Genomic DNA, 12,047 nt, shown 5'->3' on the forward strand with positions numbered 1-12,047 from the left:
CGTTTTACGTCAAAAATGTCACACTTTAATTATGTTTAATAAAAATATCAAAAATCCGGTTTGAGAGACTCGAGAGAAAACACTATCGAATACTTAGAAAAAAATCGCATCAAAAAATGTTAAAAACTGTCTGAGTTGTCATGCAGACCGTGCAGGAAAAAGTAGTTTCGAGAAAACGAGTTTCAATTTTCAAGTGCCTCAAACGAAGGACAGCTACCTTAACGCATCAAACTCTCGTCGGACAGTTAAATTTTCTGCCATAACTTTGTATCTATGCGAAATTTTATCGTTTCCATCTGAATTGCGCATAAAACTATAAAGAATAAGAACCTGTAAAAAACATCGATTTTTTTTAAATTCTGGACGTATGTAACCCCTTAAAGATCGGGTACTTTTATAAACAAAAGGATTTCTTTAAAATAAGTCTTTCAAAAAACAAAAGAAAAAACACAGCTCAGGTGATAGAAGAGTTTGGACTTAATGGCCTACAGAAGTTTTTAAAAATTGTATCAATGGAATGGATATAATGAGATTTGAAATAAAAATAGAGACGTGAGTGGGATAGTTTTGCACGAAACTAAGAGTTTAAGAGAGGAATTAAATTTCGAGTAATACTTAGAAGTCCGAATTGGTACATATTTAGTTGACTTATTCAAGTTCTCCATGAATCTATCTTTCAAAAAATTCAAGTACATATAAGATAAATGCGGTTAGGTTTTCGTGGCAGTCGGAATAGCCAACTCACTTAAACCGTGTGGGAGCCTCAGTGTTTATTCTTTAAGCGACAATTTAGACGTTTTTATGAAGCGTAGAATAGGTTTTATGCCAACACGGGTAGTGCCGAAAGGAAGTCAAAATGGTATTTTCCTAACAACTTTGTTCTGCTCTTAGCTAAGGCTGGACAATTCCTCGTCTTTACAACTTCTGCAGTATTCATGAGAAAATACCCCGAGTGCCTACCTAACAGCCAATGGTCGGTGGAACGAGCCACAACCTTCGAGATGTTCTCTGTTGAGAGGTTGAGAAATTCTCCTGACCTCTTCTTATCTAATCGCGGCCAAATTAGTCTGGTTGTAACAGAAGCATTTTCTTCTCTCTCCGTGACCTATTGGCCTCCTCGAGAATATTATTTGATATCCTTAATTTGCAAGTTGCCTCAGAAATTCCAATACTGCCGCTGTTTGCAAGCAGTGAAAGATTAGTACCCTTTCCGGCTAGCTCAACGCAATTTCCCTCAACATCTCTATGTTCCGGAATCCATATAAGACTGGACGCCTTGAAGACGGCATTTACAAGCAAGCACTCCTGAGCAATCTTTAATCTTAGTATAACAGCCTCCATTGATTTGATGGCTGCCTGCCTATCCGAGAAGATAGTGGAACGTAGTTTTTGTTACGGGAAGTGTGTTAAGGTAGTCTCCTTTATTTCTAAGCCTTCTGCCTGGTATACGCCACAGTAGTCCGGAAGTCGGACGAATAATTCTAACGTTAATTCTTTTGGTAAAACTGCTTAGACTATTTTATATTATAGCTTGGATCCATTAGTTTAAAAATTATTTCCGCTCTTCTCCATGTCTCTTCTTGGCGGGATGTTGCTCTTGAAAAGCCTGTCGAAGATGGGTTTAGGGAAAGAATAGTCTATTTCTTGAAAAAAACTAATCGTGGCGCGTGGCCAAACTGTCGTGTCTTCCGTAGCGCCATACTATTAAGGCTAAGCGCTGAAGCGGTGTTCTTCTGCCAGATTTAGGGCAGACAAGATGACTAACATCTCGAGCGCGTCCTTAAGACGCCGATGGATAACATAACAAATCTTTTATTTTATTTCCGTTGATAAAATTTATAAACAATTGTATGCAAGTCTGCGATAATTTGAGGGATTTCCAAATCAGTCCAGCGCATTTAAGTAAATCTTAATATTTTTACAATTTATTTCGGCAGTAATCTAAAAACATTATTCGTTTCAGAATTCAGTTGGAAATAACCGAATTTTTGCTTTTTTGGTAGGCACACTTTTATACATCTATCGAGACAAGTATCACAACAAAAGCACAAAAGCGATGCGGGAAAGGCCATCAAACTCTGCAAGTGTGGGAACTGTCGTAATACCTTGTCAAGTTTAAAATTAAATGACAAATATGATTTATATTTTAATATATCCCCTGCCATTTCAACCACCTGGTAATTTACGCTACTCATTTCTTTAGCTGCGGGTCATCCGCGTTGCGCTGCTAGTTTACGAGTAACACGAAAATACGTTGCACTTATTTTTTTTTTTCTTTTCCGCCTGCCTCTTCTTCGTCGTGGACACATAAATCGAATTAATCACACAAATCGTTGCGCCGAGATTTGCTTGTATTATCACTGCACTAAGAGATTATTAAATTAATTGGCATGAGGGTAGAAGAAGAATTATATCTAGCCTCTTTTCATGAAAAATTTTCACATTAAGAACTTCTCTGAATTCACTCGCCCTATTATCGAATAAACTGTAAAATTTACGTTTTTTAGTTTAAGGGGCAGATAGATACCTGTAAAATTTGGAAAAAAATATTTTTTTTTATAAAGTGTTAAAATAATCCTTTAAGAATATGTCAAAAAATTTTTAGAACGTAAATTTAAGTATTTCTTATGTTATAGATCGTCAACCGTGACGACTCTATTCTTTGCGTTCGAGCGCTGGGAGAGGTAAAGTTACTTTTATTCAAACTTTAGACGCGTTTTTCTCAAAACTATATTTTTCGAATTGGCGTACACGATAACTCACAAAGTTATTGACCGATGACCGTGAATTTACAAGTTTTCGGAAATTTTTCGAAAAAATAATTTTTTTTTGAAGCATTTTATTCCGCGAATTTTTTTTTCATTTATATAGAAATTATGACATTAATAAACAAAAAAGTTTTTGGTTCGCTACAATTGGGAAGCCCCGCTGCGACCTTCCTGGAAAAATTGAGTGTTTATCCGCCATTTTAAATGATTAAAATAAATTTTTAAAATTTTATATTATTTTAATATATAAATAAACTGTATGCCAAATTGGAAAAAAATATATTGACTTCTTCATTTTAAATAATTTTAATGAAAATCGGGGAAAATATCCCCTTAAGGAAACTCCGCGCTAAATCGGTATTGCCACTGAAGATGTTAAAGGACTTTTCTTATGTGACTATGCCAATGTCGAAGCATAGCGCTGCTCTGTGAATTGCTGGTAAGGTAAATGTGCAAACTTCTCCGCAGAAAAATAAATTGCGCTCTAACAGCTCAATAAACAGGGTGATTCTACAATCTGCTTCAATTAGGTTTTCATAAAGCAATTATTTTTAGAGTTTGGGTCATATTTAAAAACCATCGCTGAACTAACAGCGACCAAAATTTTATTTTCTTCTCCGGAAATCTAAAAAAAATTAAAATTTTGGCAATTTTGGCGATTTTTTTTTTTACTTTTTTTATAACTAAATTCAAATTTTGATACACAAACATGTATGTAAACTACGAGTATCTTACATAGGTATTATTTCTAATTAATATATTTATATGCAGGCCCCTTGTCTGCACTTATTTGGTTTTGTTTATTGCTATTAACATGCTCTGGGCATTATTGGGGGTAGTGATTTTGTTTAGCAATATTTTATTAAAATAAAATATTATAAATTAACGATTTTGAGCGCACGGAAAAATCTATTTGATCTATGACACCATTGTGAATATATCTTTAGCGACTATTCCTTTTCCCGATAGATAGCATAAGAAGCGCATTTGATGGAAAGCTGAGTATTGTATACATCGCTAGATGGCAGGGCAAGCGCATTTAAGTCTTCATTGAAAGCTGATTATTGTATAAATCGCTAGATGGCAGAGGAAGAGCTTTTAAGCTTTCAGTGAAAGCTAATTATTGTGTACATCGCTAGATGGCAGGGCAAGCGCATCTTAGTTTTGATTGACAGCTGATTAAGGCATAGATCAGCTGATTTTATATATGCACGTAAATCCATACGACTTTGTTATTTTTGGATGGCAGTAAGAACAGCTGATTTCTGTTCATTTGAAAGGTTGAAAACCGTTGAAGTTAAAGCTATTACAAAGGTAGATGGTAAGTTGTTAAATTTATATTACAATTACATTTGTTCACATTTCATTACTATTTACAGATTACAATACCTGGAAGGAGGACTTTAAATGCCTTAGCTGAGCGGAAAAGGCGTCAAAACGCTAGGAAAATTTAGAAACATGAAAATTTCATAATGCGATATCTCAGCGAAAAAAATGATATTTGAGCAAACTCAACGCCGTTTGAAAAAAGAAAATCTTGTATTTAAAGATGTCATCCTTTAATTTTGGTGAAAGAAAACATCTGCAAGGCTACATAACCTCAAATATGGGCAAAAACGGTGTTTTTTGCACTTTTATGTTAGGATATCTCGAAAACCAGAGCTGATAGAGCAATTCTGAGGCCAGATTTAGACTCAGCGCATCATAAACCTTCGGAAATATATAGTCTGGTTTCTGGTTCTGAATGTTGGTTACATTTTGTCGGCTTGTGTAATCAATAAATCAGCTGTTCTATGCCGTAATCAGCCGTCATTCAAAACTAATATGCGCTTGTCCTGCCATCTGACGGATAAAGCAATAGTCGCTAATAAAATATTCACAATGGTGTCATAGTACAAATCGATTTTTTTCGTGCGCTCAAAATCGTTAATTTATAACATTTTATTTTAATAAAATATAGCTAAACAAAAGCACTACCACCAATAATGCCTAGAGCATGTTAATAGCACTAATCCCTATCGTTGTAAACAAAGCCTTATAGATTTGGATTCCAAATAAGTGCAGAAAAGGGCCCTGCACATAGAAATACCATTTAGAAATAATATATAAGATTTTTTTTTGATTTTTAGATCTGGGCTTTGAGGTGGCCAAGGAAGAACAGTTTGATTTACTTCAATCAAAAATTTTACAGGCCTACTTTTGTGACATTGTGCGATATCATGTTATAAAATCCAGTCGTCCCCCTTTAGGAAAAGGGGAGGGGAAAAGGAGAGGGGAGGAATCTGTACCGAATCTGAAGCATCAGTATAGATATTGATTCCGCTTCTATTGTCCATTACCCCATTGTCCCAATCTTCTCTCTTTGGGAAAGTTGTGGTAAAGGATGTGTTTACATGCAGCTCTACTGAGTTACAAAAGTCTGTCGTTTGATGTAAGAAGGGGTATTCGTCTAGTATTCTTGCGTGACCCCTTCTATTAATGGCTAACTTAGAAGATTGTCTTAACCTAAGTGCCGATTTCACCGCCAGTTGCCTCAATCGGTAATAAGTGCAACATGACATTCATCGCTGCCGTGGACGTAGCCTTTAGTGCCCCGCTTATGCAGAGACTAGCACCCTTTTGAATACGTTCTAGGCATTTTACTGTTGTTCTTTTTTCAAGTGTTGGCCACCAAACTAAGACACCGTATGTCATGATAGGCCTTACCTCTGCTGTATGTACTATTTTTTGGATTAGGCCCCATTTTGTTCCCACAATTCTTTTGCATGTATAGAGTGCTGTGGCTGCTTTTTTACTCTATCATAAATCATTTGCTTCTACGAAAGCTTCCTATCTAATACTAGTCCCAGGTAGCTTGCCTCTTCTCGAATTGACAGTGTGATTCCATCAAGGGTAGAGGGGCTTAGAACAGGTATCCTGTGTTTTCAGGTGAACATGATTAGTTCTGTTTTGTTGGGATTTACCCCAAGACTACTCGATACAGCCCACCAGCTGACCTCGTTCAAAGCATTTTGCATTAAATTGCAGAGGGTCTCTGGGAATTTTCCTCTTATTAATATTGCAACATCGTCTGCGTAGGCCACTACGTGTATCCTCCTTTCCTCTAGATTCTTTAACAATTGAGGCATTGCCAGTATCCACAGCAGAGGAGAAAGTACACCACCCAGAGAGGTACTCCTCCTGACGGATCTCCGCATCGTCGAGGGGCCTAACGTCGAAATTATGAAACTGCCTTATAGCAACTGTTCCGTAAATTTCATAAGGACCTCGGCGACACCCATATCAGTGATCGTGCTTGTTATGGCCTCCGGTAGGATGTTGTTGAAAGCGCCTTCTTTGTAAATTTCTTGGAAACTTTTTCGGAATTTTTTAAACCCAGCACAAAGTTTGAAAAAAATAAATAAAAATTTTATGAAAATTAAAATAACAAATAAAAAGCTGACAAAACTACTAAAAATTTCACTTTGCTATTTAGCTACTTGTATGTGCTGCCTGTATGTTACAAAAAAAAATTAGGAAAAATAAGGTTTCCACTCCAATGAATAGTAAAATGAACAAATCGCTGACATTGCGATCATACAGCCAAAGTGAGTCAGAGGCTTCCAGTCCTTAACGTTTGGCGAATAGCGAATAAAAAATAAACACACACATATATAAACCCCTAATTGTGTTTGTGTATATTAAAACATTTGCTCGAAAAACCACTACTCACAACCCAGCAACGTTGCAGCTTCCATAACGAAACTGATGAAATCAAAAGTAATAAAACGATACTTTCATGTAACTACTAACCGCCGCTCTTGTGGTTTTATGTTCTGTAGCCAGCCCTGGTTAGTGCGAATCTAACTCCTGTGGGTCAGCTGTTAATTGCCCTTTGCATGAAATTCATCGTTTTGATGCTGCTGTTATTGGTATTGACGTTGCTGTTGGTGTGTTTGCGGTTACGTTCTACATCTACTTAGGTACGGAAAACAGTGAATAGGTGAAAACTCTGCAAACTTAACTAATAATAATTGAATGTTTCAAAGAATTGTTTTTACTAAGAGTTTTAAATTTCACTAAGAAATTTTTAAAATTTAAATTCAAAAAAGTCTTTAAAGAAAATATACCGGCACTTATTAGTTCTTATTATTTAGTATTTTTTCTTATTTAATTTAAGCTTTGAGAGAATTATTTAAAGCAAAATATCTTCATTCGTTATTAAAAATGTATGAGCCTTAATGAACTAATAACAATTTTAAGTTTTTGAAAATAAAATTGTTATTATAGACATAACACACATATAAATTTGAATTTTACACAAAAGAAAAAAAAATAACGTCATCTAACGTCGGTTCGAATCTCGGTGAAACACCAAAATTAAGAAAAACATTTTTCTAATAGCGGTCGCCCCTCGACAGGCAATGGCAAACGTCCGAGTGTATTTCTGCCATGAAAAAGCTCCTCATAAAAATATTTGCCGATTGGAGTCGGCTTGAATCTGTAGGTCCCTCCATTTGTGGAACAACATCAATACGCACACCACAAAAAGGAGGAGGAGCTCGGCCAAACACCCAAAAAGAGTGTACGCGCCAATTATTGTATATATAGGGTTTTTCAGTAAGAGCGCTTCAACTTTTGAACTTTTTTGAATAAAACACAAACGGTTTGACTTTTTTAACTAATTTTTTTTATTATCGAGTTTGAACATATACATTTAAGTATGAAATTCGATTTCTTTTGCATGACCACCGCGTGCACGTTTTACGAAGTCCAATCGTTGAACCCAATTTTCGACCACTCTTTTGCATAAATCGGCCGAAATTCCAGCAATTTCGCGTTCAATATTGGCTCTGAGCTCACAAATCGTCGCCGGCTTGTTACTATAGACCAATGACTTCACATAACCCCAAACCGGGACGGCTTGTTAAATGGACCGTAAAATGGCCGTAATGCTCTTAAAGTAGCAGCAACAGAACGATTATTTTCATAAAAAATTTGCACGATTGGCAATCGTTGCTCAAGTGTGTAGCGTTCCATGATGAAATGTATACTAATGAAGTTTGCAAATGACAAGCGAAAAATAAAAAATATTGCGTCGTTCGCCCTCCCTATCGGAAAAAAGTTGAAGCGCACCTATTGAATAACCCTATATATATATTTCCATGTTATTTTAGAACCTATCGCTGTGTGAAAGTGTTTCCACTTTCGATGTGACTTGTTGTGCTTTTGAATAAGATCCTTTATATAATTGTTGAACCAAGCCCGTCTACGTATGTTTTTAGATTTTATTACAAGCGGCACATACTTTTCCAATAAGTAACTAATATAGGTTTTTAAGAAAATTGATCAGCTTATTTGTGGAGATCAAGGTGTAAGCAGGCAGGTTACGGCAGGTTATGGCATCAGTAGCTTCTTCAAGTTGTTCATAATTAATATGCATAAAATCTCGGCGAAAACCGCTTAAGTGATTATCGCGCCAATCAATAAGAAGAAATTTGGGTTAGAGAGACACACTTAGGCTTTTAGCTCTTTGCCCTGCTTCAGGCTAAAACTGCCTGTTTCTCCTAAAACCAATTTGCACCCAAAATATATTTGAATTGGTTTTTGATATTCCCTAAACTAGGATACTTAAGTCCCTTAAAGAAGTAAATGTCGAGCGTTTGTTCCTTTCGCCTGCCTAGGTAGTGCAAGACTGTGACAGAGAAGGTGTTTTCTAGTGGCATTCTCCTCCACATCTTCCCAACTTCTACAAAAGTTGTGCCGAGTTACGCCCAACATGACAGCTTTCAAGCCAAACACCCAATGTCCAGCAATTGGCCAGCCGTCCAGTAGAATGTGTTGCCTACTGAGAGTAATTAGAGATTTCTGCCTTACAACATACTTATTAATTAATAACAACTTTAAGGTGCACTTGCCGATGAGCGCGCAAGTGTTTTTCAGGTGTTTGTGAGAGTCAATCCAATAATAAAACACTCCAACTTTAGCTTTGACTGCCAATAATTCAAGGCCGGTGCTGCCTAAATACACCCGAAAATGTATATATTTATAAGTAAACAAGTGTTTACCTGCGTAACTGAATTGTCTGGATCTTCCTGTGTGAGCGCTTCAGCGCCTCCCACTGTACTTGAACGCTCAACTGATTAATTCAATTAGCAAACTACCTGAAAACAACTGTTCTGTCTAACGCTGTATGGACACCTATTTCTATTCACGTGTATGCGGATGTATGTATGTATATGTAGGGAAGTTTATATCATCGCTTGTGCGTGGAATTTGAAAGGTAGCAGCAGTGGCAATTAGAAGCACGTAAGCTGTTTATTATTCATCCAGGGGACCTTGCAACTTCCACGACGAATTGACATCACTTTATCATGAGGCATGGCCGCCTTATGGCAATACCAATTTGTAATTAACCTTTCATGTCTGACACATACACACGTACATACACACATACTTCTAAACCCCTTTATCAAACTAAGGCATAGAAATTGCCTGTAATTGTGCAGCTGAAAGCTGTAAGGAAGATATGCGTGTGGTAGTGAGAGTTATTTATGCTCAACATGCAATTGTCATCTATTCTATAAATTAGCGCTGTATCCGTACTTATTCGCCATTTAGCCGACACTGTAGGCAGTACTCACGACATGGGTTAAAATAACAATACAAAATTCATGGGAAGGCAAAGAATCATTAATTAACAGAGTTTTGCATAAAAGGTTAATACTACTGAAGTTTATTAAATTTCATATAATCATTAAATTTATTTTCATTCATTAAATTTAATATATTCTCTAACATTTTTCTACTACCCCAATTCGGCTTTACTGAAAAGAGAACCCGTGGGCGTAGAAGTTTGTTTAAGGTTTATTGATATGAATTTATTTTATTATTTTCAGAAAAATTGAATATCTATTAGTTTTAAAAAAGTCTAAAAATTTTAATACTTTCTTTGGGTTTTTGTTATAAAAAAAATTTAATTTAATTAGTTCTAAAAAACCGCATATTTATAATATTACAAGATACCATCTGCTTATTTATCACTTTTATTAAGCTAAAAATTTAATAAAAGCTTGCGAGTAATGCATTTTGAAAAAAAACGGAATTCTTTCAAGAATTCAAAATTTTTACTAGTAAAGAAAATAATATTTCTACTAACGAAAGGCGTGACTTTCGGGTTACTTTCTTAAAAGCTTATATTTTTATAAAGGCTTTCGAGTTATGCATTGACTCAAAAAAAGTTTTAAAATTATAATAATAATAATTAAATTAAATTAAATTAAATTATAATAATAATAATAATAATTAATCATTTTAAAAATAAAAAAGTCTTTGATTTTATACACAGGAAGACGCACTATGTTCATTTATCACTTTTTTGAGCGAAAATGTTTATAAAAAAAGAAATATCAAATATTTTTTATAATGAAAGACGCAATATTTTCATTCTTTAAGTTTATTTGAAGCGTACATTTAAAAAAAAGTTTATTAGTAATGCATTTCTGAAAAAAATGTATGTTCATGAAAATTTAATTTCAATTTAAAAATTGGTTTAAAAAAATGATTTTAAAAAAATTTATTGTAAAAAACAATCAATACTTTTAATAACAAAAGACGTTTCAGTTTTATAGACTACTTTTCCTAAAGCGTTAAATTCTTATAAAATTTTGCGTGTACGGCATTTTTGAAAAAAAACTTATTTTGAAAAAATGTTAATTTTTATTAGTATTAAGAAATTAAAGATTTTTAAGAAAAGTTTATTAGTAATGAATTTCTGAAAAAAAATCAAAATTTAATTTCAATTACAAATTTTTTTTTTTTTTAATTTATTGTAATATATCATAAAAAACAATCAATACCATTAATAACAAAAGACGTCCCCTTTTTTTTGACTACTTTTCCTAAAAGATTCAATTTTTATAAAATTTTGCGAATACGGCATTTTGAAAAATAAAAAAATATTTTGAAATAGGGAAGACGTCATATTTGTTTTGATTACTTATTTTTAAATCTTAAATTTTTATAAAAGTAATTTACAAACTATTTTCCTGAGGAACTAAAATTGTTTTAAAAAATGTTTGATATTTATAATAAAAAAAAAGTAGAATATTTTGATGACTGGAAAATGGCAGATTAATCACTTTCTTAAGCCTAAATTTGATGTATATTTGAGAAAAATCTTTTTAAAAATGTTTAACTTTAATTAGTTTCAAGAAATCAAACATTTTTAATTATGGAAGCTCTTAGAGTTTCATTGATTAAAAAAAAATAATAATAATTGGCGCGTACACTTCTGTTAGGTGTTTGACCGAGCTTCTCCTCCTATTTGTGGCGTGTGTCTTGATGTTGTTCCACAAATGGAGGGGCCTACAGTTTCAAGCCGACTCCGAACGGCAGATATTCTTATGAGAAGCTTTGTCAAGGCAGAAATACACTCGGAGGTTTGCCATTGCCTGTCGAGGGGCGACCGCTATTAGAAAAATGTTTTTCTTAATTTTGGTGTTTGACCGAGATTCGAACCAACGTTCTCTCTGTAAATTCCGAATGGTAGTCGCGCACCAACCCATTCGGTTACGACGGCCGATTACTTCTTTTAAAAGTCTATTTTTGCATGAAAGTTTGTAAGTTATGCATTTTGAAAAAAAAAAAATAATTTAAAAAATTTCTGATTTTTATTTGTTAAATAAATATGACGGAAAGAAACCAAATGCTCATTTATCACTGTTTTAAGCCAACATTTTTATAAAAATTTGCGAATCGGAAAGAAACCAAATGCTCATTTATCACTGTTTTAAGCCAACATTTTTATAAAAATTTGCGAATAATGCATTTAAAAAAAAAAAATCTTTTCAAATAATTTAATATTCATCCTTACTCCCGCACAATAGACTACGCATTATTTGCTTTGTGGCTGCAAAAACAAAAAAAACACACAGTTACTAGCGCAGACACACGAAGCTAAGCGAAGTACTCAACCATCAGATGGCGCTCTAAGCAGTAAAAAGGCGTTGTTCCTAAGCAACGACAGGTGGGCATTCCCACTATTTAGGACTGATTACGGCAGGCTAATCGCCTACCCTGTTAGAAATCAAACACAGATTAACGAAACCAACGCAAGACTGAGTCCTGTCGTTGCCCTATACTCCCGAGAGGAGTGAACAAGGAAAAAAAAAATATATATATATTTATATATTTGGTGCGTTTACCCTTTCTGGGTGTTTCGCTGAGCTCCTCCTCCGATTTATGGCGTGCGTCTTGATGTTGTTGCACATATGGAGGGACCTACAGTTTCAAGCCGAC

The sequence above is a fragment of the Anastrepha ludens genome, chromosome 3 (genome assembly GCF_028408465.1).
Source record: "Anastrepha ludens isolate Willacy chromosome 3, idAnaLude1.1, whole genome shotgun sequence".
NCBI lineage: Eukaryota > Metazoa > Arthropoda > Insecta > Diptera > Tephritidae > Anastrepha > Anastrepha ludens.